Source organism: Schistocerca piceifrons, chromosome 1 (genome assembly GCF_021461385.2).
Source record: "Schistocerca piceifrons isolate TAMUIC-IGC-003096 chromosome 1, iqSchPice1.1, whole genome shotgun sequence".
NCBI lineage: Eukaryota > Metazoa > Arthropoda > Insecta > Orthoptera > Acrididae > Schistocerca > Schistocerca piceifrons.
Window position 1 is genome coordinate 396,168,973 of NC_060138.1, and position 23,819 is coordinate 396,192,791.

Below are 23,819 nucleotides of genomic sequence, written 5' to 3' on the forward strand. Positions count from 1 at the left end.
GGATGGGTTTCGGGGAGCACTTCATAAGAGTCATCCGGCACTTCTTGGATGGAGCAAATTCCACAATCATTGTGAACGGTTGCAGATCACGACCAATTCCCATCAGACGATCAGTTCGACAAGGGTGTCCCTTGTCAGTGTATTTTATCGCTTTGGCGCTGTACCCCATGCTGCGTGACATCGGACGGATGGTCGATGGTGTTCCTTTCCCAGGCGTCACCTTCCGCAGTGTGGCGTAGGCGGATGGTGTAGGTGTGTTTGTAGCAAACGCCAGGGACATCGATTCGGTTCGCCGAGTCCTCCACGTTTATGAACGAGCATCCGGTGCCATGTTAAAATCCAACAAAATGGTGCTAATCCCACTAGGACCACGATCATTGACCATCGAACGCCCATGCTACCGGATTGTAGGGGAACAACGTATCTTGGGTCTTGAGGTGACTGCCTGTCCACAGCGCATGTTAACACTCACGTGCAGGCGGATTCTCACGCGCATCAGAGGACTTTGCGTGAGTCACACTGATCAACGACTCGACCTCCATCAACGAATCCAACTGATTAATACTTACATCCTATCACGGGCATGGTATGTAGCACAACTCCTTACGCTACCGAAACAAACCAGCAGAGCCATCTCACAAACAGTATATTGCCTATTGTGGCGGCGTGCACTATTCAAAGTTGATGCACAGACTTGTACACTGCCAAAAGTCGATAGTCGCCTTGGACTCATTGACTTTCCCCACAAATGTGCGGCAATCCTGATTCACCGTATCGCCACTTTGCGTGAGATTGACCCAGGTGGGACAACAGCGGTGCTTTTCGACCGTTATCGCCTACAATCGGCGCGTGCACCAGTATGCTTGACACATATTCCATTCCGGATGACGACAGTCAAGGACTATCACCTCAATCAAAGTTACATCCTAGCAGTGGCCACCGACAAGGCACGCACATCGAAGCGCCTTTACTAGGCGCTTCGAGGCCAGCTCACACCACACAAATTGGAGGACAGACGACCGTCGGTCATCTGGCACCACGCTTGGGCTAATATCAACCACCTAGCCCTTCCCACAGAAGTTTCAGCGCTATGGTATCGCGTTGTAAACAATTTAATACCCACTAATCATCGCCTGGCGGCCATCCTCCTATGGCCCTCGGCTGCTTGCGGCCGATGTGGTGACGTAGACAACAGAGAGCATCGTCTCCTATGCCCTCACGTCACAGAAGTGTGGGACCTTGCACGTGTGCTATTAACGCTGATCGGTGGGACTACACTGGACTATGTGTCAGTCGACTGGTTCCTTAACCCTGGTATTCAGACCAACCCCCGAACACGACGTAACGCAATGGTGTGTCTCTTGGGCCAAACCATTTTCACGATCTATGACCTTTCCCTCGCAGATGCTGTCTCTTTCATGGACTACCTTTGGAGCCAGCATCGCCTGGCGGAATCTGACCGGAAATATACCATTACTTTTGCAAGATTTCTTAAAGTTGCAATGGTTGATGGTTATCAAAAGGTGTTCCGGGCTAACTAAGGCACCTCGTATAAGAATTGCCTGAGTGTACCCCTGGATCTTTGTCACTCGGACTTTCAAACTACCCTTGACTTACCCATACCCCAGATTTGATATTGGCCTTCTGGGCATCACTAGAGTAGACTGTTCTGTGATACTGATAATATGGAAATTGGTAACATGCGAATTGTGTGAACCTTGTATGAAAAATTATTGGAAAATTGGAAAACGCAAAATCTATCTTAGAGGATTATTACTTTGTTAATTCTATGGGCGATGGGATTATCTCGCCAGTTCGTTTGAGTGTGCTGCGTCGTTGTTTTTTTTTTATTTTGCCTTCATTTCTGTCTTTATTTATTTCTTTCTATTTAGTTTTTAAAATCATCACTTGCCTCACACCTGCAGAGGGAGGTGTGTTTCTGAGTAGTGTGTCGTCGCCCCCTGAGGCATAGCAGAGTATGCCTCCGCTTTTATTTTCGGTTTATGGCAATAAGTCTTGCTACTAACAACACCCTGCTTTACGTGCTGCGTCGACACTAGAGGATGGCGGCATTTTTGGAGAGGAAAAGGTAGGGCTATAGGGGAGGTAGGAGGGAAAAAATGTGTAGTATCTGTTCTTATCAGCTTAATATCTGATACGTCCTGCATCACACGACCAGAATATTAAACTCATTTTTGGCTTCTGACGGAGTGCTAGGGGCTTGCTCCACCTCTGTAGCGGGTTGGCCCGGCATTGCAGTACCGCCGGGATCGGCCCACCTAAAATTAATTAAAACACAGCCTGAAATGGGTTAACATTCTGCAGTGATCAGATATTCCGCTGGTAGCAAAACTTGTCGTAGTTGTTGATGTGCCCAGTAGTTAGTTGCTTACACACCACGATTTCTTTTAATTAATTTAAGATTATCTTAAGTAATTTTTTTTTTTTTTTTTTTTTTTTTTTTGCGGTTAGCCGGACCGCACTTGCAGCCGCATTACGCTAGGCTGGTAATTTATGGGGGCACAGGACAGTGCCTTCGGATGCCTCGTTAGCGTCTCTTATGGTCTGGTCACAGATAATTTTAATTAAATTGTTTGGAGTTATAACCTTAGCTCCTCGCGAACGTCGTCGTCGTCGTCGCCGCCGCACGCACGCAGAATACGTGTGTACACACGCACACACACATATGCAGTAGGTGGTGGACGACGTAAGCACTCGGCTAGGTGTAGCTCGCGCCAGTATAGCTCGCACCGGCCTGACGCTGCTGTGGGGCGGCCTCACGGCTTCTCCACTGCCCTGGCAGCTAGCGGCGTTCAAATAGGAGTCGCAGTTTACTCCTCGACATGGAGGGTAGTACTGGGCTGTTGACGAGTGCTCTCGTATATTGTCGTTCCTTCCGGTACTTGCTTTTGCGATGTTTTCGACGGTCGCCTGTTACCATATCAGCCCGCACCACCGTATGTCACTCCCTCATGTGGAACGCACACGCTGCAAGCATTTAGGCCCTGACACTGCGGTTTTTCATCTCTGGCGGTACTCCGCAAGGATACCGCCCTTCGATTGTGCCATTCCAGCACTAATCGAAGTGCTAGGTTTTCCGGCCTGTTAGGAGACCGCTTCTGCAAAATGTGCGAGGAGATTTTTGCTGGTTGCGAGCTACCCGCCGATTTTCTAGCTGTACGTATTGGCTTTAATCCAAAGGTCACAGGTCACTGATGGGCTAAAGACGTACGTCCCATCACCGTTCTTAACACTGATTATAAGTTGGTGGCACGAAGTGTGGCTTCACGTCTTAAACAGGGAATGAATAAGGTACTTTGTCCCACTCAATCATGTGGCGTTTCGAATCGAACCACCTTCACCGCTGCTTCTATATACCGTGATGCTGTCTTACTCACCCACCGCCGACGCTCGAACCCCGGCTGCAATTGATCCCTAGATTTCGCCGGTGCCTCCGATAGGGTCTCCCATCCTACCTGCTGGCCGTTATGTAGCGGATGGGTTTCGGGGAGCACTTCATAAGAGTCATCCGGCACTTCTTGGATGGAGCAAATTCCACAATCATTGTGAACGGTTGCAGATCACGACCAATTCCCATCAGACGATCAGTTCGACAAGGGTGTCCCTTGTCAGTGTATTTTATCGCTTTGGCGCTGTACCCCATGCTGCGTGACATCGGACGGATGGTCGATGGTGTTCCTTTCCCAGGCGTCACCTTCCGCAGTGTGGCGTAGGCGGATGGTGTAGGTGTGTTTGTAGCAAACGCCAGGGACATCGATTCGGTTCGCCGAGTCCTCCACGTTTATGAACGAGCAACCGGTGCCATGTTAAAATCCAACAAAATGGTGCTAATCCCACTAGGACCACGATCATTGACCATCGAACGCCCATGCTACCGGATTGTAGGGGAACAACGTATCTTGGGTCTTGAGGTGACTGCCTGTCCACAGCGCATGTTAACACTCACGTGCAGGCGGATTCTCACGCGCATCAGAGGACTTTGCGTGAGTCACACTGATCAACGACTCGACCTCCATCAACGAATCCAACTGATTAATACTTACATCCTATCACGGGCATGGTATGTAGCACAACTCCTTACGCTACCGAAACAAACCAGCAGAGCCATCTCACAAACAGTATATTGCCTATTGTGGCGGCGTGCACTATTCAAAGTTGATGCACAGACTTGTATACTGCCAAAAGTCGATAGTCGCCTTGGACTCATTGACTTTCCCCACAAATGTGCGGCAATCCTGATTCACCGTATCGCCACTTTGCGTGAGATTGACCCAGGTGGGACAACAGCGGTGCTTTTCGACCGTTATCGCCTACAATCGGCGCGTGCACCAGTATGCTTGACACATATTCCATTCCGGATGACGACAGTCAAGGACTATCACCTCAATCAAAGTTACATCCTAGCAGTGGCCACCGACAAGGCACGCACATCGAAGCGCCTTTACTAGGCGCTTCGAGGCCAGCTCACACCACACAAATTGGAGGACAGACGACCGTCGGTCATCTGGCACCACGCTTGGGCTAATATCAACCACCTAGCCCTTCCCACAGAAGTTTCAGCGCTATGGTATCGCGTTGTAAACAATTTAATACCCACTAATCATCGCCCGGCGGCCATCCTCCTATGGCCCTCGGCTGCTTGCGGCCGATGTGGTGACGTAGACACCAGAGAGCATCGTCTCCTATGCCCTCACGTCACAGAAGTGTGGGACCTTGCACGTGTGCTATTAACGCTGATCGGTGGGACTACACTGGACTATGTGTCAGTCGACTGGTTCCTTAACCCTGGTATTCAGACCAACCCCCGAACACGACGTAACGCAATGGTGTGTCTCTTGGGCCAAACCATTTTCACGATCTATGACCTTTGCCTCGCAGATGCTGTCTCTTTCATGGACTACCTTTGGAGCCAGCATCGCCTGGCGGAATCTGACCGGAAATATACCATTACTTTTGCAAGATTTATTAAAGTTGCAATGGTTCATGGTTATCAAAAGGTGTTCCGGGCTAACTAAGGCACCTCGTATAAGAATTGCCTGAGTGTACCCCTGGATCTTTGTCACTCGGACTTTCAAACTACCCTTGACTTACCCATACCCCAGATTTGATATTGGCCTTCTGGGCATCACTAGAGTAGACTGTTCTGTGATACTGATAATATGGAAATTGGTAACATGCGAATTGTGTGAACCTTGTATGAAAAATTATTGGAAAATTGGAAAACGCATAATCTATCTTAGAGGATTATTACTTTGTTAATTCTATGGGCGATGGGATTATCTCGCCAGTTCGTTTGAGTGTGCTGCGTCGCTGTTTTTTTTTATTTTGCCTTCATTTCTGTCTTTATTTATTTCTTTCTATTTAGTTTTTAAAATCATCACTTGCCTCACACCTGCAGAGGGAGGTGTGTTTCTGAGTAGTGTGTCGTCGCCCCCTGAGGCATAGCAGAGTATGCCTCCGCTTTTATTTTCGGTTTATGGCAATAAGTCTTGCTACTAACAACACCCTGCTTTACGTGCTGCGTCGACACTAGAGGATGGCGGCATTTTTGGAGAGGAAAAGGTAGGGCTATAGGGGAGGTAGGAGGGAAAGAAGTGTAGTATCTGTTCTTATCAGCTTAATATCTGATACGTCCTGCATCACACGACCAGAATATTAAACTCATTTTTGGCTTCTGACGGAGTGCTAGGGGCTTGCTCCACCTCTGTAGCGGGTTGGCCCGGCATTGCAGTACCGCCGGGATCGGCCCACCTAAAATTAATTAAAACACAGCCTGAAATGGGTTAACATTCTGCAGTGATCAGATATTCCGCTGGTAGCAAAACTTGTCGTAGTTGTTGATGTGCCCAGTAGTTAGTTGCTTACGCACCACGATTTCTTTTAATTAATTTAAGATTATCTTAAGTAATTTTTTTTTTTTTTTTTTTGCGGTTAGCCGGACCGCACTTGCAGCCGCATTACGCTAGGCTGGTAATTTATGGGGGCACAGGACAGTGCCTTCGGATGCCTCGTTAGCGTCTCTTATGGTCTGGTCACAGATAATTTTAATTAAATTGTTTGGAGTTATAACCTTAGCTCCTCGCGAACGTCGTCGTCGTCGCCGCCGCACGCACGCAGAATACGTGTGTACACACGCACACACACATATGCAGTAGGTGGTGGACGACGTAAGCACTCGGCTAGGTGTAGCTCGCGCCAGTATAGCTCGCACCGGCCTGACGCTGCTGTGGGGCGGCCTCACGGCTTCTCCACTGCCCTGGCAGCTAGCGGCGTTCAAATAGGAGTCGCAGTTTACTCCTCGACATGGAGGGTAGTACTGGGCTGTTGACGAGTGCTCTCGTATATTGTCGTTCCTTCCGGCACTTGCTTTTGCGATGTTTTCGACGGTCGCCTGTTGCCATATCAGCCCGCACCACCGTATGTCACTCCCTCATGTGGAACGCACACGCTGCAAGCATTTAGGCCCTGACACTGCGGTTTTTCATCTCTGGCGGTACTCCGCAAGGATACCGCCCTTCGATTGTGCCATTCCAGCACTAATCGAAGTGCTAGGTTTTCCGGCCTGTTAGGAGACCGCTTCTGCAAAATGTGCGAGGATATTTTTGCTGGTTGCGAGCTACCCGCCGATTTTCTAGCTGTACGTATTGGCTTTAATCCAAAGGTCACAGGTCACTGATGGGCTAAAGACGTACGTCCCGTCACCGTTCTTAACACTGATTATAAGTTGGTGGCACGAAGTGTGGCTTCACGTCTTAAACAGGGAATGAATAAGGTACTTTGTCCCACTCAATCATGTGGCGTTTCGAATCGAACCACCTTCACCGCTGCTTCTATATACCGTGATGCTGTCTTACTCACCCACCGCCGACGCTCGAACCCCGGCTGCAATTGATCCCTAGATTTCGCCGGTGCCTCCGATAGGGTCTCCCATCCTACCTGCTGGCCGTTATGTAGCGGATGGGTTTCGGGGAGCACTTCATAAGAGTCATCCGGCACTTCTTGGATGGAGCAAATTCCACAATCATTGTGAACGGTTGCAGATCACGACCAATTCCCATCAGACGATCAGTTCGACAAGGGTGTCCCTTGTCAGTGTATTTTATCGCTTTGGCGCTGTACCCCATGCTGCGTGACATCGGACGGATGGTCGATGGTGTTCCTTTCCCAGGCGTCACCTTCCGCAGTGTGGCGTAGGCGGATGGTGTAGGTGTGTTTGTAGCAAACGCCAGGGACATCGATTCGGTTCGCCGAGTCCTCCACGTTTATGAACGAGCATCCGGTGCCATGTTAAAATCCAACAAAATGGTGCTAATCCCACTAGGACCACGATCATTGACCATCGAACGCCCATGCTACCGGATTGTAGGGGAACAACGTATCTTGGGTCTTGAGGTGACTGCCTGTCCACAGCGCATGTTAACACTCACGTGCAGGCGGATTCTCACGCGCATCACAGGACTTTGCGTGAGTCACACTGATCAACGACTCGACCTCCATCAACGAATCCAACTGATTAATACTTACATCCTATCACGGGCATGGTATGTAGCACAACTCCTTACGCTACCGAAACAAACCAGCAGAGCCATCTCACAAACAGTATATTGCCTATTGTGGCGGCGTGCACTATTCAAAGTTGATGCACAGACTTGTACACTGCCAAAAGTCGATAGTCGCCTTGGACTCATTGACTTTCCCCACAAATGTGCGGCAATCCTGATTCACCGTATCGCCACTTTGCGTGAGATTGACCCAGGTGGGACAACAGCGGTGCTTTTCGACCGTTATCGCCTACAATCGGCGCGTGCACCAGTATGCTTGACACATATTCCATTCCGGATGACGACAGTCAAGGACTATCACCTCAATCAAAGTTACATCCTAGCAGTGGCCACCGACAAGGCACGCACATCGAAGCGCCTTTACTAGGCGCTTCGAGGCCAGCTCACACCACACAAATTGGAGGACAGACGACCGTCGGTCATCTGGCACCACGCTTGGGCTAATATCAACCACCTAGCCCTTCCCACAGAAGTTTCAGCGCTATGGTATCGCGTTGTAAACAATTTAATACCCACTAATCATCGCCCGGCGGCCATCCTCCTATGGCCCTCGGCTGCTTGCGGCCGATGTGGTGACGTAGACACCAGAGAGCATCGTCTCCTATGCCCTCACGTCACAGAAGTGTGGGACCTTGCACGTGTGCTATTAACGCTGATCGGTGGGACTACACTGGACTATGTGTCAGTCGACTGGTTCCTTAACCCTGGTATTCAGACCAACCCCCGAACACGACGTAACGCAATGGTGTGTCTCTTGGGCCAAACCATTTTCACGATCTATGACCTTTGCCTCGCAGATGCTGTCTCTTTCATGGACTACCTTTGGAGCCAGCATCGCCTGGCGGAATCTGACCGGAAATATACCATTACTTTTGCAAGATTTATTAAAGTTGCAATGGTTCATGGTTATCAAAAGGTGTTCCGGGCTAACTAAGGCACCTCGTATAAGAATTGCCTGAGTGTACCCCTGGATCTTTGTCACTCGGACTTTCAAACTACCCTTGACTTACCCATACCCCAGATTTGATATTGGCCTTCTGGGCATCACTAGAGTAGACTGTTCTGTGATACTGATAATATGGAAATTGGTAACATGCGAATTGTGTGAACCTTGTATGAAAAATTATTGGAAAATTGGAAAACGCATAATCTATCTTAGAGGATTATTACTTTGTTAATTCTATGGGCGATGGGATTATCTCGCCAGTTCGTTTGAGTGTGCTGCGTCGCTGTTTTTTTTTTATTTTGCCTTCATTTCTGTCTTTATTTATTTCTTTCTATTTAGTTTTTAAAATCATCACTTGCCTCACACCTGCAGAGGGAGGTGTGTTTCTGAGTAGTGTGTCGTCGCCCCCTGAGGCATAGCAGAGTATGCCTCCGCTTTTATTTTCGGTTTATGGCAATAAGTCTTGCTACTAACAACACCCTGCTTTACGTGCTGCGTCGACACTAGAGGATGGCGGCATTTTTGGAGAGGAAAAGGTAGGGCTATAGGGGAGGTAGGAGGGAAAGAAGTGTAGTATCTGTTCTTATCAGCTTAATATCTGATACGTCCTGCATCACACGACCAGAATATTAAACTCATTTTTGGCTTCTGACGGAGTGCTAGGGGCTTGCTCCACCTCTGTAGCGGGTTGGCCCGGCATTGCAGTACCGCCGGGATCGGCCCACCTAAAATTAATTAAAACACAGCCTGAAATGGGTTAACATTCTGCAGTGATCAGATATTCCGCTGGTAGCAAAACTTGTCGTAGTTGTTGATGTGCCCAGTAGTTAGTTGCTTACACACCACGATTTCTTTTAATTAATTTAATATTATCTTAAGTAATTTTTTTTTTTTTTTTTTTTTTTTTGCGGTTAGCCGGACCGCACTTGCAGCCGCATTACGCTAGGCTGGTAATTTATGGGGGCACAGGACAGTGCCTTCGGATGCCTCGTTAGCGTCTCTTATGGTCTGGTCACAGATAATTTTAATTAAATTGTTTGGAGTTATAACCTTAGCTCCTCGCGAACGTCGTCGTCGTCGCCGCCGCACGCACGCAGAATACGTGTGTACACACGCACACACACATATGCAGTAGGTGGTGGACGACGTAAGCACTCGGCTAGGTGTAGCTCGCGCCAGTATAGCTCGCACCGGCCTGACGCTGCTGTGGGGCGGCCTCACGGCTTCTCCACTGCCCTGGCAGCTAGCGGCGTTCAAATAGGAGTCGCAGTTTACTCCTCGACATGGAGGGTAGTACTGGGCTGTTGACGAGTGCTCTCGTATATTGTCGTTCCTTCCGGCACTTGCTTTTGCGATGTTTTCGACGGTCGCCTGTTGCCATATCAGCCCGCACCACCGTATGTCACTCCCTCATGTGGAACGCACACGCTGCAAGCATTTAGGCCCTGACACTGCGGTTTTTCATCTCTGGCGGTACTCCGCAAGGATACCGCCCTTCGATTGTGCCATTCCAGCACTAATCGAAGTGCTAGGTTTTCCGGCCTGTTAGGAGACCGCTTCTGCAAAATGTGCGAGGAGATTTTTGCTGGTTGCGAGCTACCCGCCGATTTTCTAGCTGTACGTATTGGCTTTAATCCAAAGGTCACAGGTCACTGATGGGCTAAAGACGTACGTCCCATCACCGTTCTTAACACTGATTATAAGTTGGTGGCACGAAGTGTGGCTTCACGTCTTAAACAGGGAATGAATAAGGTACTTTGTCCCACTCAATCATGTGGCGTTTCGAATCGAACCACCTTCACCGCTGCTTCTATATACCGTGATGCTGTCTTACTCACCCACCGCCGACGCTCGAACCCCGGCTGCAATTGATCCCTAGATTTCGCCGGTGCCTCCGATAGGGTCTCCCATCCTACCTGCTGGCCGTTATGTAGCGGATGGGTTTCGGGGAGCACTTCATAAGAGTCATCCGGCACTTCTTGGATGGAGCAAATTCCACAATCATTGTGAACGGTTGCAGATCACGACCAATTCCCATCAGACGATCAGTTCGACAAGGGTGTCCCTTGTCAGTGTATTTTATCGCTTTGGCGCTGTACCCCATGCTGCGTGACATCGGACGGATGGTCGATGGTGTTCCTTTCCCAGGCGTCACCTTCCGCAGTGTGGCGTAGGCGGTTGGTGTAGGTGTGTTTGTAGCAAACGCCAGGGACATCGATTCGGTTCGCCGAGTCCTCCACGTTTATGAACGAGCATCCGGTGCCATGTTAAAATCCAACAAAATGGTGCTAATCCCACTAGGACCACGATCATTGACCATCGAACGCCCATGCTACCGGATTGTAGGGGAACAACGTATCTTGGGTCTTGAGGTGACTGCCTGTCCACAGCGCATGTTAACACTCACGTGCAGGCGGATTCTCACGCGCATCAGAGGACTTTGCGTGAGTCACACTGATCAACGACTCGACCTCCATCAACGAATCCAACTGATTAATACTTACATCCTATCACGGGCATGGTATGTAGCACAACTCCTTACGCTACCGAAACAAACCAGCAGAGCCATCTCACAAACAGTATATTGCCTATTGTGGCGGCGTGCACTATTCAAAGTTGATGCACAGACTTGTACACTGCCAAAAGTCGATAGTCGCCTTGGACTCATTGACTTTCCCCACAAATGTGCGGCAATCCTGATTCACCGTATCGCCACTTTGCGTGAGATTGACCCAGGTGGGACAACAGCGGTGCTTTTCGACCGTTATCGCCTACAATCGGCGCGTGCACCAGTATGCTTGACACATATTCCATTCCGGATGACGACAGTCAAGGACTATCACCTCAATCAAAGTTACATCCTAGCAGTGGCCACCGACAAGGCACGCACATCGAAGCGCCTTTACTAGGCGCTTCGAGGCCAGCTCACACCACACAAATTGGAGGACAGACGACCGTCGGTCATCTGGCACCACGCTTGGGCTAATATCAACCACCTAGCCCTTCCCACAGAAGTTTCAGCGCTATGGTATCGCGTTGTAAACAATTTAATACCCACTAATCATCGCCCGGCGGCCATCCTCCTATGGCCCTCGGCTGCTTGCGGCCGATGTGGTGACGTAGACACCAGAGAGCATCGTCTCCTATGCCCTCACGTCACAGAAGTGTGGGACCTTGCACGTGTGCTATTAACGCTGATCGGTGGGACTACACTGGACTATGTGTCAGTCGACTGGTTCCTTAACCCTGGTATTCAGACCAACCCCCGAACACGACGTAACGCAATGGTGTGTCTCTTGGGCCAAACCATTTTCACGATCTATGACCTTTGCCTCGCAGATGCTGTCTCTTTCATGGACTACCTTTGGAGCCAGCATCGCCTGGCGGAATCTGACCGGAAATATACCATTACTTTTGCAAGATTTATTAAAGTTGCAATGGTTCATGGTTATCAAAAGGTGTTCCGGGCTAACTAAGGCACCTCGTATAAGAATTGCCTGAGTGTACCCCTGGATCTTTGTCACTCGGACTTTCAAACTACCCTTGACTTACCCATACCCCAGATTTGATATTGGCCTTCTGGGCATCACTAGAGTAGACTGTTCTGTGATACTGATAATATGGAAATTGGTAACATGCGAATTGTGTGAACCTTGTATGAAAAATTATTGGAAAATTGGAAAACGCATAATCTATCTTAGAGGATTATTACTTTGTTAATTCTATGGGCGATGGGATTATCTCGCCAGTTCGTTTGAGTGTGCTGCGTCGCTGTTTTTTTTTTATTTTGCCTTCATTTCTGTCTTTATTTATTTCTTTCTATTTAGTTTTTAAAATCATCACTTGCCTCACACCTGCAGAGGGAGGTGTGTTTCTGAGTAGTGTGTCGTCGCCCCCTGAGGCATAGCAGAGTATGCCTCCGCTTTTATTTTCGGTTTATGGCAATAAGTCTTGCTACTAACAACACCCTGCTTTACGTGCTGCGTCGACACTAGAGGATGGCGGCATTTTTGGAGAGGAAAAGGTAGGGCTATAGGGGAGGTAGGAGGGAAAGAAGTGTAGTATCTGTTCTTATCAGCTTAATATCTGATACGTCCTGCATCACACGACCAGAATATTAAACTCATTTTTGGCTTCTGACGGAGTGCTAGGGGCTTGCTCCACCTCTGTAGCGGGTTGGCCCGGCATTGCAGTACCGCCGGGATGGGCCCACCTGAAATTAATTAAAACACAGCCTGAAATGGGTTAACATTCTGCAGTGATCAGATATTCCGCTGGTAGCAAAACTTGTCGTAGTTGTTGATGTGCCCAGTAGTTAGTTGCTTACACACCACGATTTCTTTTAATTAATTTAAGATTATCTTAAGGATTTTTTTTTTTTTTTTTTTTTTTTTTTGCGGTTAGCCGGACCGCACTTGCAGCCGCATTACGCTAGGCTGGTAATTTATGGGGGCACAGGACAGTGCCTTCGGATGCCTCGTTAGCGTCTCTTATGGTCTGGTCACAGATAATTTTAATTAAATTGTTTGGAGTTATAACCTTAGCTCCTCGCGAACGTCGTCGTCGTCGCCGCCGCACGCACGCAGAATACGTGTGTACACACGCACACACACATATGCAGTAGGTGGTGGACGACGTAAGCACTCGGCTAGGTGTAGCTCGCGCCAGTATAGCTCGCACTGGCCTGACGCTGCTGTGGGGCGGCCTCACGGCTTCTCCACTGCCCTGGCAGCTAGCGGCGTTCAAATAGGAGTCGCAGTTTACTCCTCGACATGGAGGGTAGTACTGGGCTGTTGACGAGTGCTCTCGTATATTGTCGTTCCTTCCGGCACTTGCTTTTGCGATGTTTTCGACGGTCGCCTGTTGCCATATCAGCCCGCACCACCGTATGTCACTCCCTCATGTGGAACGCACACGCTGCAAGCATTTAGGCCCTGACACTGCGGTTTTTCATCTCTGGCGGTACTCCGCAAGGATACCGCCCTTCGATTGTGCCATTCCAGCACTAATCGAAGTGCTAGGTTTTCCGGCCTGTTAGGAGACCGCTTCTGCAAAATGTGCGAGGAGATTTTTGCTGGTTGCGAGCTACCCGCCGATTTTCTAGCTGTACGTATTGGCTTTAATCCAAAGGTCACAGGTCACTGATGGGCTAAAGACGTACGTCCCATCACCGTTCTTAACACTGATTATAAGTTGGTGGCACGAAGTGTGGCTTCACGTCTTAAACAGGGAATGAATAAGGTACTTTGTCCCACTCAATCATGTGGCGTTTCGAATCGAACCACCTTCACCGCTGCTTCTATATACCGTGATGCTGTCTTACTCACCCACCACCGACGCTCGAACCCCGGCTGCAATTGATCCCTAGATTTCGCCGGTGCCTCCGATAGGGTCTCCCATCCTACCTGCTGGCCGTTATGTAGCGGATGGGTTTCGGGGAGCACTTCATAAGAGTCATCCGGCACTTCTTGGATGGAGCAAATTCCACAATCATTGTGAACGGTTGCAGATCACGACCAATTCCCATCAGACGATCAGTTCGACAAGGGTGTCCCTTGTCAGTGTATTTTATCGCTTTGGCGCTGTACCCCATGCTGCGTGACATCGGACGGATGGTCGATGGTGTTCCTTTCCCAGGCGTCACCTTCCGCAGTGTGGCGTAGGCGGATGGTGTAGGTGTGTTTGTAGCAAACGCCAGGGACATCGATTCGGTTCGCCGAGTCCTCCACGTTTATGAACGAGCATCCGGTGCCATGTTAAAATCCAACAAAATGGTGCTAATCCCACTAGGACCACGATCATTGACCATCGAACGCCCATGCTACCGGATTGTAGGGGAACAACGTATCTTGGGTCTTGAGGTGACTGCCTGTCCACAGCGCATGTTAACACTCACGTGCAGGCGGATTCTCACGCGCATCAGAGGACTTTGCGTGAGTCACACTGATCAACGACTCGACCTCCATCAACGAATCCAACTGATTAATACTTACATCCTATCACGGGCATGGTATGTAGCACAACTCCTTACGCTACCGAAACAAACCAGCAGAGCCATCTCACAAACAGTATATTGCCTATTGTGGCGGCGTGCACTATTCAAAGTTGATGCACAGACTTGTACACTGCCAAAAGTCGATAGTCGCCTTGGACTCATTGACTTTCCCCACAAATGTGCGGCAATCCTGATTCACCGTATCGCCACTTTGCGTGAGATTGACCCAGGTGGGACAACAGCGGTGCTTTTCGACCGTTATCGCCTACAATCGGCGCGTGCACCAGTATGCTTGACACATATTCCATTCCGGATGACGACAGTCAAGGACTATCACCTCAATCAAAGTTACATCCTAGCAGTGGCCACCGACAAGGCACGCACATCGAAGCGCCTTTACTAGGCGCTTCGAGGCCAGCTCACACCACACAAATTGGAGGACAGACGACCGTCGGTCATCTGGCACCACGCTTGGGCTAATATCAACCACCTAGCCCTTCCCACAGAAGTTTCAGCGCTATGGTATCGCGTTGTAAACAATTTAATACCCACTAATCATCGCCTGGCGGCCATCCTCCTATGGCCCTCGGCTGCTTGCGGCCGATGTGGTGACGTAGACACCAGAGAGCATCGTCTCCTATGCCCTCACGTCACAGAAGTGTGGGACCTTGCACGTGTGCTATTAACGCTGATCGGTGGGACTACACTGGACTATGTGTCAGTCGACTGGTTCCTTAACCCTGGTATTCAGACCAACCCCCGAACACGACGTAACGCAATGGTGTGTCTCTTGGGCCAAACCATTTTCACGATCTATGACCTTTGCCTCGCAGATGCTGTCTCTTTCATGGACTACCTTTGGAGCCAGCATCGCCTGGCGGAATCTGACCGGAAATATACCATTACTTTTGCAAGATTTATTAAAGTTGCAATGGTTGATGGTTATCAAAAGGTGTTCCGGGCTAACTAAGGCACCTCGTATAAGAATTGCCTGAGTGTACCCCTGGATCTTTGTCACTCGGACTTTCAAACTACCCTTGACTTACCCATACCCCAGATTTGATATTGGCCTTCTGGGCATCACTAGAGTAGACTGTTCTGTGATACTGATAATATGGAAATTGGTAACATGCGAATTGTGTGAACCTTGTATGAAAAATTATTGGAAAATTGGAAAACGCATAATCTATCTTAGAGGATTATTACTTTGTTAATTCTATGGGCGATGGGATTATCTCGCCAGTTCGTTTGAGTGCGCTGCGTCGCTGTTTTTTTTTTTATTTTGCCTTCATTTCTGTCTTTATTTATTTCTTTCTATTTAGTTTTTAAAATCATCACTTGCCTCACACCTGCAGAGGGAGGTGTGTTTCTGAGTAGTGTGTCGTCGCCCCCTGAGGCATAGCAGAGTATGCCTCCGCTTTTATTTTCGGTTTATGGCAATAAGTCTTGCTACTAACAACACCCTGCTTTACGTGCTGCGTCGACACTAGAGGATGGCGGCATTTTTGGAGAGGAAAAGGTAGGGCTATAGGGGAGGTAGGAGGGAAAGAAGTGTAGTATCTGTTCTTATCAGCTTAATATCTGATACGTCCTGCATCACACGACCAGAATATTAAACTCATTTTTGGCTTCTGACGGAGTGCTAGGGGCTTGCTCCACCTCTGTAGCGGGTTGGCCCGGCATTGCAGTACCGCCGGGATCGGCCCACCTAAAATTAATTAAAACACAGCCTGAAATGGGTTAACATTCTGCAGTGATCAGATATTCCGCTGGTAGCAAAACTTGTCGTAGTTGTTGATGTGCCCAGTAGTTAGTTGCTTACACACCACGATTTCTTTTAATTAATTTAAGATTATCTTAAGTAATTTTTTTTTTTTTTTTTTTTTTTTTTTTGCGGTTAGCCGGACCGCACTTGCAGCCGCATTACGCTAGGCTGGTAATTTATGGGGGCACAGGACAGTGCCTTCGGATGCCTCGTTAGCGTCTCTTATGGTCTGGTCACAGATAATTTTAATTAAATTGTTTGGAGTTATAACCTTAGCTCCTCGCGAACGTCGTCGTCGTCGCCGCCGCACGCACGCAGAATACGTGTGTACACACGCACACACACATATGCAGTAGGTGGTGGACGACGTAAGCACTCGGCTAGGTGTAGCTCGCGCCAGTATAGCTCGCACTGGCCTGACGCTGCTGTGGGGCGGCCTCACGGCTTCTCCACTGCCCTGGCAGCTAGCGGCGTTCAAATAGGAGTCGCAGTTTACTCCTCGACATGGAGGGTAGTACTGGGCTGTTGACGAGTGCTCTCGTATATTGTCGTTCCTTCCGGCACTTGCTTTTGCGATGTTTTCGACGGTCGCCTGTTGCCATATCAGCCCGCACCACCGTATGCCACTCCCTCATGTGGAACGCACACGCTGCAAGCATTTAGGCCCTGACACTGCGGTTTTTCATCTCTGGCGGTACTCCGCAAGGATACCGCCCTTCGATTGTGCCATTCCAGCACTAATCGAAGTGCTAGGTTTTCCGGCCTGTTAGGAGACCGCTTCTGCAAAATGTGCGAGGAGATTTTTGCTGGTTGCGAGCTACCCGCCGATTTTCTAGCTGTACGTATTGGCTTTAATCCAAAGGTCACAGGTCACTGATGGGCTAAAGACGTACGTCCCATCACCGTTCTTAACACTGATTATAAGTTGGTGGCACGAAGTATGGCTTCACGTCTTAAACAGGGAATGAATAAGGTACTTTGTCCCACTCAATCATGTGGCGTTTCGAATCGAACCACCTTCACCGCTGCTTCTATATACCGTGATGCTGTCTTACTCACCCACCGCCGACGCTCGAACCCCGGCTGCAATTGATCCCTAGATTTCGCCGGTGCCTCCGATAGGGTCTCCCATCCTACCTGCTGGCCGTTATGTAGCGGATGGGTTTCGGGGAGCACTTCATAAGAGTCATCCGGCACTTCTTGGATGGAGCAAATTCCACAATCATTGTGAACGGTTGCAGATCACGACCAATTCCCATCAGACGATCAGTTCGACAAGGGTGTCCCTTGTCAGTGTATTTTATCGCTTTGGCGCTGTACCCCATGCTGCGTGACATCGGACGGATGGTCGATGGTGTTCCTTTCCCAGGCGTCACCTTCCGCAGTGTGGCGTAGGCGGATGGTGTAGGTGTGTTTGTAGCAAACGCCAGGGACATCGATTCGGTTCGCCGAGTCCTCCACGTTTATGAACGAGCATCCGGTGCCATGTTAAAATCCAACAAAATGGTGCTAATCCCACTAGGACCACGATCATTGACCATCGAACGCCCATGCTACCGGATTGTAGGGGAACAACGTATCTTGGGTCTTGAGGTGACTGCCTGTCCACAGCGCATGTTAACACTCACGTGCAGGCGGATTCTCACGCGCATCACAGGACTTTGCGTGAGTCACACTGATCAACGACTCGACCTCCATCAACGAATCCAACTGATTAATACTTACATCCTATCACGGGCATGGTATGTAGCACAACTCCTTACGCTACCGAAACAAACCAGCAGAGCCATCTCACAAACAGTATATTGCCTATTGTGGCGGCGTGCACTATTCAAAGTTGATGCACAGACTTGTACACTGCCAAAAGTCGATAGTCGCCTTGGACTCATTGACTTTCCCCACAAATGTGCGGCAATCCTGATTCACCGTATCGCCACTTTGCGTGAGATTGACCCAGGTGGGACAACAGCGGTGCTTTTCGACCGTTATCGCCTACAATCGGCGCGTGCACCAGTATGCTTGACACATATTCCATTCCGGATGACGACAGTCAAGGACTATCACCTCAATCAAAGTTACATCCTAGCAGTGGCCACCGACAAGGCACGCACATCGAAGCGCCTTTACTAGGCGCTTCGAGGCCAGCTCACACCACACAAATTGGAGGACAGACGACCGTCGGTCATCTGGCACCACGCTTGGGCTAATATCAACCACCTAGCCCTTCCCACAGAAGTTTCAGCGCTATGGTATCGCGTTGTAAACAATTTAATACCCACTAATCATCGCCTGGCGGCCATCCTCCTATGGCCCTCGGCTGCTTGCGGCCGATGTGGTGACGTAGACACCAGAGAGCATCGTCTCCTATGCCCTCACGTCACAGAAGTGTGGGACCTTGCACGTGTGCTATTAACGCTGATCGGTGGGACTACACTGGACTATGTGTCAGTCGACTGGTTCCTTAACCCTGGTATTCAGACCAACCCCCGAACACGACGTAACGCAATGGTGTGTCTCTTGGGCCAAACCATTTTCACGATCTATGACCTTTGCCTCGCAGATGCTGTCTCTTTCATGGACTACCTTTGGAGCCAGCATCGCCTGGCGGAATCTGACCGGAAATATACCATTACTTTTGCAAGATTTATTAAAGTTGCAATGGTTGATGGTTATCAAAAGGTGTTCCGGGCTAACTAAGGCACCTCGTATAAGAATTGCCTGAGTGTACCCCTGGATCTTTGTCACTCGGACTTTCAAACTACCCTTGACTTACCCATACCCCAGATTTGATATTGGCCTTCTGGGCATCACTAGAGTAGACTGTTCTGTGATACTGATAATATGGAAATTGGTAACATGCGAATTGTGTGAACCTTGTATGAAAAATTATTGGAAAATTGGAAAACGCATAATCTATCTTAGAGGATTATTACTTTGTTAATTCTATGGGCGATGGGATTATCTCGCCAGTTCGTTTGAGTGCGCTGCGTCGCTGTTTTTTTTTTATTTTGCCTTCATTTCTGTCTTTATTTATTTCTTTCTATTTAGTTTTTAAAATCATCACTTGCCTCACACCTGCAGAGGGAGGTGTGTTTCTGAGTAGTGTGTCGTCGCCCCCTGAGGCATAGCAGAGTATGCCTCCGCTTTTATTTTCGGTTTATGGCAATAAGTCTTGCTACTAACAACACCCTGCTTTACGTGCTGCGTCGACACTAGAGGATGGCGGCATTTTTGGAGAGGAAAAGGTAGGGCTATAGGGGAGGTAGGAGGGAAAGAAGTGTAGTATCTGTTCTTATCAGCTTAATATCTGATACGTCCTGCATCACACGACCAGAATATTAAACTCATTTTTGGCTTCTGACGGAGTGCTAGGGGCTTGCTCCACCTCTGTAGCGGGTTGGCCCGGCATTGCAGTACCGCCGGGATCGGCCCACCTAAAATTAATTAAAACACAGCCTGAAATGGGTTAACATTCTGCAGTGATCAGATATTCCGCTGGTAGCAAAACTTGTCGTAGTTGTTGATGTGCCCAGTAGTTAGTTGCTTACACACCACGATTTCTTTTAATTAATTTAAGATTATCTTAAGTAATTTTTTTTTTTTTTTTTTGCGGTTAGCCGGACCGCACTTGCAGCCGCATTACGCTAGGCTGGTAATTTATGGGGGCACAGGACAGTGCCTTCGGATGCCTCGTTAGCGTCTCTTATGGTCTGGTCACAGATAATTTTAATTAAATTGTTTGGAGTTATAACCTTAGCTCCTCGCGAACGTCGTCGTCGCACGCACGCAGAATACGTGTGTACACACGCACACACACATATGCAGTAGGTGGTGGACGACGTAAGGAGTCGGCTAGGTGTAGCTCGCGCCAGTATAGCTCGCACCGGCCTGACGCTGCTGTGGGGCGGCCTCACGGCTTCTCCACTGCCCTGGCAGCTAGCGGCGTTCAAATAGGAGTCGCAGTTTACTCCTCGACATGGAGGGTAGTACTGGGCTGTTGACGAGTGCTCTCGTATATTGTCGTTCCTTCCGGCACTTGCTTTTGCGATGTTTTCGACGGTCGCCTGTTGCCATATCAGCCCGCACCACCGTATGTCACTCCCTCATGTGGAACGCACACGCTGCAAGCATTTAGGCCCTGGCACTGCGGTTTTTCATCTCTGGCGGTACTCCGCAAGGATACCGCCCTTCGATTGTGCCATTCCAGCACTAATGGAAGTGCTAGGTTTTCCGGCCTGTTAGGAGACCGCTTCTGCAAAATGTGCAAGGAGATTTTTGCTGGTTGCGAGCTACCCACCGATTTTCTAGCTGTACGTATTGGCTTTAATCCAAAGGTCACAGGTCACTGATGGGCTAAAGACGTACGTCCCATCACCGTTCTTAACACTGATTATAAGTTGGTGGCACGAAGTGTGGCTTCACGTCTTAAACAGGGAATGAATAAGGTACTTTGTCCCACTCAATCATGTGGCGTTTCGAATCGAACCACCTTCACCGCTGCTTCTATATACCGTGATGCTGTCTTACTCACCCACCGCCGACGCTCGAACCCCGGCTGCAATTGATCCCTAGATTTCGCCGGTGCCTCCGATAGGGTCTCCCATCCTACCTGCTGGCCGTTATGTAGCGGATGGGTTTCGGGGAGCACTTCATAAGAGTCATCCGGCACTTCTTGGATGGAGCAAATTCCACAATCATTGTGAACGGTTGCAGATCACGACCAATTCCCATCAGACGATCAGTTCGACAAGGGTGTCCCTTGTCAGTGTATTTTATCGCTTTGGCGCTGTACCCCATGCTGCGTGACATCGGACGGATGGTCGATGGTGTTCCTTTCCCAGGCGTCACCTTCCGCAGTGTGGCGTAGGCGGATGGTGTAGGTGTGTTTGTAGCAAACGCCAGGGACATCGATTCGGTTCGCCGAGTCCTCCACGTTTATGAACGAGCATCCGGTGCCATGTTAAAATCCAACAAAATGGTGCTAATCCCACTAGGACCACGATCATTGACCATCGAACGCCCATGCTACCGGATTGTAGGGGAACAACGTATCTTGGGTCTTGAGGTGACTGCCTGTCCACAGCGCATGTTAACACTCACGTGCAGGCGGATTCTCACGCGCATCAGAGGACTTTGCGTGAGTCACACTGATCAACGACTCGACCTCCATCAACGAATCCAACTGATTAATACTTACATCCTATCACGGGCATGGTATGTAGCACAACTCCTTACGCTACCGAAACAAACCAGCAGAGCCATCTCACAAACAGTATATTGCCTATTGTGGCGGCGTGCACTATTCAAAGTTGATGCACAGACTTGTACACTGCCAAAAGTCGATAGTCGCCTTGGACTCATTGACTTTCCCCACAAATGTGCGGCAATCCTGATTCACCGTATCGCCACTTTGCGTGAGATTGACCCAGGTGGGACAACAGCGGTGCTTTTCGACCGTTATCGCCTACAATCGGCGCGTGCACCAGTATGCTTGACACATATTCCATTCCGGATGACGATTGTCAAGGACTATCACCTCAATCAAAGTTACATCCTAGCAGTGGCCACCGACAAGGCACGCACATCGAAGCGCCTTTACTAGGCGCTTCGAGGCCAGCTCACACCACACAAATTGGAGGACAGACGACCGTCGGTCATCTGGCACCACACTTGGGCTAATATCAACCACCTAGCCCTTCCCACAGAAGTTTCAGCGCTATGGTATCGCGTTGTAAACAATTTAATACCCACTAATCATCGCCTGGCGGCCATCCTCCTATGGCCCTCGGCTGCTTGCGGCCGATGTGGTGACGTAGACACCAGAGAGCATCGTCTCCTATGCCCTCACGTCACAGAAGTGTGGGACCTTGCACGTGTGCTATTAACGCTGATCGGTGGGACTACACTGGACTATGTGTCAGTCGACTGGTTCCTTAACCCTGGTATTCAGACCAACCCCCGAACACGACGTAACGCAATGGTGTGTCTCTTGGGCCAAACCATTTTCACGATCTATGACCTTTGCCTCGCAGATGCTGTCTCTTTCATGGACTACCTTTGGAGCCAGCATCGCCTGGCGGAATCTGACCGGAAATATACCATTACTTTTGCAAGATTTATTAAAGTTGCAATGGTTGATGGTTATCAAAAGGTGTTCCGGGCTAACTAAGGCACCTCGTATAAGAATTGCCTGAGTGTACCCCTGGATCTTTGTCACTCGGACTTTCAAACTACCCTTGACTTACCCATACCCCAGATTTGATATTGGCCTTCTGGGCATCACTAGAGTAGACTGTTCTGTGATACTGATAATATGGAAATTGGTAACATGCGAATTGTGTGAACCTTGTATGAAAAATTATTGGAAAATTGGAAAACGCATAATCTATCTTAGAGGATTATTACTTTGTTAATTCTATGGGCGATGGGATTATCTCGCCAGTTCGTTTGAGTGTGCTGCGTCGCTGTTTTTTTTTTATTTTGCCTTCATTTCTGTCTTTATTTATTTCTTTCTATTTAGTTTTTAAAATCATCACTTGCCTCACACCTGCAGAGGGAGGTGTGTTTCTGAGTAGTGTGTCGTCGCCCCCTGAGGCATAGCAGAGTATGCCTCCGCTTTTATTTTCGGTTTATGGCAATAAGTCTTGCTACTAACAACACCCTGCTTTATGTGCTGCGTCGACACTAGAGGATGGCGGCATTTTTGGAGAGGAAAAGATAGGGCGATAGGGGAGGTAGGAGGGAAAGAAGTGTAGTATCTGTTCTTATCAGCTTAATATCTGATACGTCCTGCATCACACGACCAGAATATTAAACTCATTTTTGGCTTCTGACGGAGTGCTAGGGGCTTGCTCCACCTCTGTAGCGGGTTGGCCCGGCATTGCAGTACCGCCGGGATCGGCCCACCTAAAATTAATTAAAACACAGCCTGAAATGGGTTAACATTCTGCAGTGATCAGATATTCCGCTGGTAGCAAAACTTGTCGTAGTTGTTGATGTGCCCAGTAGTTAGTTGCTTACACACCACGATTTCTTTTAATTAATTTAAGATTATCTTAAGTAATTTTTTTTTTTTTTTTTTTTTTTTTTTGCGGTTAGCCGGACCGCACTTGCAGCCGCATTACGCTAGGCTGGTAATTTATGGAGGCACAGGACAGTGCCTTCGGATGCCTCGTTAGCGTCTCTTATGGTCTGGTCACAGATAATTTTAATTAAATTGTTTGGAGTTATAACCTTAGCTCCTCGCGAACGTCGTCGTCGCACGCACGCAGAATACGTGTGTACACACGCACACACACATATGCAGTAGGTGGTGGACGACGTAAGCACTCGGCTAGGTGTAGCTCGCGCCAGTATAGCTCGCACCGGCCTGACGCTGCTGTGGGGCGGCCTCACGGCTTCTCCACTGCCCTGGCAGCTAGCGGCGTTCAAATAGGAGTCGCAGTTTACTCCTCGACATGGAGGGTAGTACTGGGCTGTTGACGAGTGCTCTCGTATATTGTCGTTCCTTCCGGCACTTGCTTTTGCGAT

At 49.0% G+C, this 23,819-nt stretch overlaps 7 pseudogenes; all 7 read left to right on the forward strand.

Annotated features, from left to right (window-relative positions):
• Positions 1-2,071: 2,071 nt before the first annotated feature.
• On the forward strand, positions 2,072-2,284 carry LOC124721149 (annotated as a pseudogene).
• Positions 2,285-5,565: 3,281 nt separating this feature from the next.
• Positions 5,566-5,777, forward strand: LOC124720960 (annotated as a pseudogene).
• A 3,270-nt stretch (positions 5,778-9,047) lies between these two features.
• LOC124720971 lies at positions 9,048-9,259 on the forward strand (annotated as a pseudogene).
• Positions 9,260-12,535: 3,276 nt separating this feature from the next.
• Positions 12,536-12,747, forward strand: LOC124721431 (annotated as a pseudogene).
• A 3,278-nt stretch (positions 12,748-16,025) lies between these two features.
• LOC124720982 lies at positions 16,026-16,237 on the forward strand (annotated as a pseudogene).
• Positions 16,238-19,516: 3,279 nt separating this feature from the next.
• LOC124720993 lies at positions 19,517-19,728 on the forward strand (annotated as a pseudogene).
• Positions 19,729-22,988: 3,260 nt separating this feature from the next.
• On the forward strand, positions 22,989-23,200 carry LOC124721101 (annotated as a pseudogene).
• The last annotated feature ends 619 nt before the right edge of the window (positions 23,201-23,819 follow it).